Source organism: Neoarius graeffei, chromosome 15 (assembly GCF_027579695.1).
Source record: "Neoarius graeffei isolate fNeoGra1 chromosome 15, fNeoGra1.pri, whole genome shotgun sequence".
Lineage (NCBI taxonomy): Eukaryota > Metazoa > Chordata > Actinopteri > Siluriformes > Ariidae > Neoarius > Neoarius graeffei.
In genome coordinates, this window is record NC_083583.1 from 36,786,754 (window position 1) to 36,793,066 (window position 6,313).

The following is a 6,313-nucleotide window of genomic DNA, read 5'->3' on the forward strand; positions in this document are numbered from 1 at the left end:
GAAGCAGCTTTTAGCTACTATGCAGTACAGCTATGGAACCAACTGCCAGAGGACATTAAAAATGCTCCTGCTGTTGGCAGCTTCAAATCTAGGTTAAAGACCAAGCTGTTCTCAGATGCTTTCTGTTAAATAATTAATATTTTTACATTTTTTATAATCTTTACTTTCTCTGCATGTTTTAAATTTACTTTAATTTTATTCTATTTTATTCCGCTGGTTTCTTTTTCTTTTTTTCCTTTTTTCTTTTTGGCATTTTATTATTTTATTTCTACTATTGTTTAATTCTTATTATTTTCTTTTAATTCTTTTAATTAATTGTTTTAGATTAAAAATAAAATTATTTTATGTAATTTTATTTCTCTATTGTTTACTGTTTTTGTTTTTGCTTCTGTAAAGCACATTGAACTGCCATTGTGTATGAAATGTGCTATATAAATAAACTTGCCTTGCCTTGCCTTGCCTTACATGGTACAGCTTGTTTACTGAGAAGCAGTGCATTAAGGATAAAAGTGCAGAAGCATATTTTTCCCTTGACTTTATGAATAATTATCACTGTCCATTATACTTACCTGTTACGATCTTAAATCCTTCCAAAGAGAGCAGATTTTCAAGGTGACACTGCTCAGGAGTAAAGCATAAAATGCAACACAGCCAAACAGGTCAGCGTCCGACAGAACACTGAGGCGCCAACAGTTTACTCAATGCAACCTTTGAGCTATTGATCAGCTCATCTCATCTAAAGTGAGGCTAAAACAGCCTTCTGTACTTTCTCCAAAACAATTTAGAAATACTGTTTTCTGTCATTTTTTTGGCCCATGTTGTTTTACCTCTGTAAAGTTGGTGCCTCCTCGATGAAACAAAAAAGTAAAACTCACATCATGTATTTGAGCTGATTTTGCCATAAAATTATTGTTTGTGCTATGGCTGAGAGTAATGTTTCAGTGCTGTAAAGCAAATTCACCTACAACCCCAAATCACAAAAAGTTGGGACGGTGTGTTGAAATTGAAATTAAAACTGAAAACGATCTGTAAATAATATTTGACCTGTATTGCACTCAAAACAATACATTAGCACATTATTTGACGTTTTACCTCATGAATTATATTGGCTGGGTTTTTTTTCAAAACAAATACTTATTTCAAATTTAATTCTTGCAACACATTTCAAAAAAAGTTGAGATGGTAAAGCATTTATCACTTTGTAATGTTGCCATTCCTTCTCACAACGCTTAAAAGATGTCAATGGGTTGAAGACACCAAGTGATGAAGCGTTTCAGGTGATAATTTGTCCCATTTTTCCTGCAAACAGGTTGTAAAGTGTGCAACAGCGCAGGGTCATTCGTTTCCAAATTCTCCACACATTCTCTATTGGGGACAGAGAGGACAGACACCCTTTTCTTCCACAGCCATGCCTTTGTAATGTGTGCAGAATGTGGTTTTGCATTGGCTTGTTGAAATATCCCTGGAAAAGAGGTCATCTTGAAGGCAGCATATGTTGCTCCAAAGCTCAATGTACTTTTCTGCATTAATGCTGCCATCACAGAAGTGCAAGTTACCTTTGCCAAGGGCACTGACCCAACCCCATACCACGACACACCCTGGCTTTTGGACTTTAACAGGTCCTTTTCATCTTTAGTCCGGAGTACATGGTGTCCATCTCATCTCATCTCATTATCTCTAGCCACTTTATCCTGTTCTACAGGGTCGCAGGCAAGCTGGAGCCTATCCCAGCTGACTACGGGTGAAAGGCGGGGTACACCCTGGACAAGTCGCCAGGTCATCACAGGGCTGACACATAGACACAGACAACCATTCACACTCACATTCACACCTACGGTCAATTTAGAGTCGCCAGTTAACCTAACCTGCATGTCTTTGGACTGTGGGGGAAACCGGAGCACCCGGAGGAAACCCACGCGGACACGGGGAGAACATGCAAACTCCGCACAGAAAGGCCCTCGCCGGCCACGGGGCTCGAACCCAGACCTTCTTGCTGTGAGGCGACAGCGCTAACCACTACACCACCGTGCCGCCACATGGTGTCCATTTCTTACAAAAAAAAAAAAGACCTGGAATACTGATTCATCTGACCTACAATACATGTTTCCACTGTGTGATGGTCCGTCCCAGATGCCCCCTAGCCCAGAGAAGTCAACAGAGCTTCTGGACACTGTTAACATAAGGCTTCCTTTTTGCACAGTAAAGTTTTAACTGGTATTTGTGGATGTAACTCTGTATTGTAGCGCTTGAGAAAAGTTTGCCAAAGTAATCCCGAGCCCATGTGGTTATATCAGCTATAGATGAATGACAGTTCTGGATGCAGTGCCGTCTAGCGGGTTGGAGATCACCGGTGTTCAGCTTAGGCTTGTGCCCTTGCCCTTTATGCACTGAAATTCCTCTAGATTCCTTGAAATCACTGAATGATATTATGCACCATATCTTGCATCTTTCTTTGAGGAACATTGTTTTCTTAAATCATTTTAAAAAATTTCTTTCGCATTTGTTGACAAACTGGAGATCCTCGGCCCATTTTTGGTCCTCAAAGACTAGGCCTTTCCTGGATACTGAGTTTGTACCAAATCATGATTCCAATCACCTGTTGATATCACCTGTTTCAAATTACATCATTATTTAACTGTTTTACCTCATTAATAGCCCTAAATTGCCCCCATCCCAACTTCTTTTGGAATGTGTTGCAGGCCTGAAATGCAGGAATGGATGTATATCAACAAGTGAAATGAAGTTGACCAGACAACACATGAAATACATTGGGTTCATCCTGTCTGTAATGAAATACAAGTCAAAATAAATTTTGACATAACTGTTGTTGTTTTTTTCCCGTCCCAACTTTTTCTGATTTGGGGTTGTAATAGCTCGCTGCAGAAACCGACCCACTTGTCATTCATCCAGTTGTCTCAGGGCTGCATCAGTAATAAAATGTCTCCTCTAGAATAAAACTCTTCAATTCTGGCCCCTACACCCATCATTAATTTATGTTTAAAAACAATATTCATTGTTGTGGCAGGTGAAAATACAAAACAACGCTTTATATCAGCTGTAGCCGTCATTATGATGGTTAGTTTAATCAGCCTGAGGAATCTGTGAGCTGTGCTTCACACAGAAAAGTGAAAAACCCCTCAAAACCAGACAAACATGAAACATCTTGGGTTCATACTGTCTGTAATGAAATACAATATCAATTAAATATTAATGGCTGTGTTGTTGGGTGTTTTTTAAAGGGGGAGAGATCATTTTATCTAGGTATTTTACCTGAGTGTATGATATTTAAAGTGACAGGAAATTAATGTTTGTTATCGTGATACAGTGGTGCTTGAAAGTTTGTGAACCCTTTGGAATTTTCTATATTTCTGCATAAATATGACCTAAAACATCATCAGATTTTCACACAAGTCCTAAAAGTAGATAAAGAGAACCCAGTTAAACAAATGAGACAAAAAATATTATACTTGGCCATTTATTTATTGAGGAAAATGATCCAATATTACATATCTGTGAGTGGCAAAAGTATGTGAACCTCTAGGATTAGCAGTTAATTTGAAGGTGAAATTAGAGTCAGGTGTTTTCAATCAATGGGATGACAATCAGGTGTGAGTGGGCACCCTGTTTTATTTAAAGAACAGGGATCTATCAAAGTCTGATCTTCACAACACATGTTTGTGGAAGTGTATCATGGCACGAACAAAGGAGATTTCTGAGGACCTCAGAAAGCGTTGTTGATGCTCATCAGGCTGGAAAAGGTTACAAAACCATCTCTAAAGAGTTTGGACTCCACCAATCCACAGTCAGACAGATTGTGTAGAAATGGAGGAAATTCAAGACCATTGTTACCCTCCCCAGGAGTGGCTGACCAACAAAGATCACTCCAAGAGCAAGGCATGTAATAGTCGGCGAGGTCACAAAGGACCCCGGGGTAACTTCTAAGCAACTGAAGGCCTCTCTCACATTGGCTAATGTTAATGTTCATGAGTCCACCATCAGGAGAACACTGAACAACAATGGTGTGCATAGCAGGGTTGCAAGGAGAAAGCCACTGCTCTCCAAAAAGAACATTGCTGCTCATCTGCAGTTTGCTAAAGATCACATGGACAAGCCAGAAGGCTATTGGAAAAATGTTTTGTGGATGGATGAGACCAAAATAGAACTTTCTGGTTGAAATGAGAAGCGTTATGTTTGGAGAAAGGAAAACACTGCATTCCAGCATAAGAACCTTATCCCATCTGTGAAACATGGTGGTAGAAGTATCATGGTTTGGGCCTGTTTTGCTGCATCTGGGCCAGGATGGCTTGCCATCATTGATGGAACAATGAATTCTGAATTATACCAGCGAATTCTGAAGGAAAACGTCAGGACATCTGTCTATGAACTGAATCTCAAGAGAAGGTGGGTCATCCAGCAAGACAACGACTCTAAGCACACAAGTCGTTCTACCAAAGAATGGTTAAAGAAGGATAAAGTTAATGTTTTGGAATGGCCAAGTCAAAGTCCTGACCTTAATCCAATCGAAATGTTGTGGAAGGACCTGAAGCGAGCAGTTCATGTGAGGAAACCCACCAACATCCCAGAGTTGAAGCTGTTCTGTACGGAGGAATGGGCTAAAATTCCTCCAAGCCGGTGTGCAGGACTGATCAACAGTTACCGCAAACGTTTAGTTGCAGTTATTGCTGCACAAGGGGGTCATACCAGATACTGAAAGCAAAGATTCACATACTTTTGCCACTCATAGATATGCAATATTGGATCATTTTCCTCAATAAATAAATGACCAAGTATAATATTTTTGTCTCATTTGTTTAACTGGGTTCTATTTATCTACTTTTAGGACTTTTGTGAAAATCTGATGTTGTTTTAGGTCATATTTATGCAGAAATATAGAAAATTCTAAAGGATTCACAAACTTTCAAGCACCACTGTACTGTTATTGGTATGATAGTGTTGCTAGTAGAGTAATAATGTTATTGGTATAGTAATATCAATGGTAATGTTATAGTAATGATGTTATTAATACAGATATATTTACTAATATAGTCATGTTACTGGTATAATAAATGTTATGGCAATAGTGTTATTGATGTATTTCTATAGCGCCACGGTTCTCAATGTGTGGGGATAAAGACGTGACAAATAGGGTGCAATGGGGGGGGGGGGGGGGGGGGTATTTTGTGCCTGTCTTTATTAATGCAATTATTGACATTAAAGATCATACACTCAACACAAAAAAAACCCTCACACACACACACACACACACACACACACACACACACACACACACACACACACAAAGGCGTCATTAATACAGATAAATTAAAACATCAGATCCAGGGGACTGAGAGTAAAATTTAACATGGAACCATATTGTAAAAACCATGATTTAACGTCAACTTGTTAATTGCAGCAGAACAATAAACAAACTTTCCCACAGTGGCGTTCACAGAGAGGCAGTAGTGGGCATAACGTTACAGAATGGATAAATTTGTGACATGGATGACAAAGAAAACAGGTGTTGCAACACCAGCAGAGAAAAACAAGACTGATGGTAAACAACCAAAAAGCCAGCCAAAAAGAAGCTTATCTTGTTCTTGGATTCATAGTGGGGGTGGTGAGGGCACAGGAGAGACCCATGTGTGTTTTGTGTCTTAAACCACTGGCAGCAGACAGCATGAGACCTAACAAATTAAGAATACACTTGGAGACAAACACACTCCAATCACGTACATAAACCACTCAACTTCTTTCAAAGAAAACGGGCAGAATACCATCAGCAGGAAAATCGCTTGGTAAAATCTGCAAAGCACAAATGGCTGCATTTAAAATTTCATACAGAATTGCCCAGCACAAGAAACGACACACGATAGCTGAGCAGCTCATTCTCCCCGCTGCGCTAGACATGGTGTCAATTATGCTTGATGAGACGTCAAGTGCCACAAAATTGAAAGCTATCCCCTTGTCAAATGACACTGTTGCAAGACACATACAGTATGCAATATTTCATGTGATCTTGAAGAACATCCATCCATTATCTGTAGCCGCTTATCCTGTGCAGGGTCGCGGGCAAGCTGGAGCCTATCCCAGCTGACTACAGACGAAAGGCGGGGTACACCCTGGACAAGTCGCCAGGTCATCGCAGGGCTGACACATAGACACAGACAACCATTCACACTCACATTCACACCTACGGTCAATTTAGAGTCACCAGTTAACCTAACCTGCATGTCTTTGGACTGTGGGGGAAACCGGAGCACCCGGAGGAAACCCACGTGGACACAGGGAGAACATGCAAACTCCGCATGGAAAG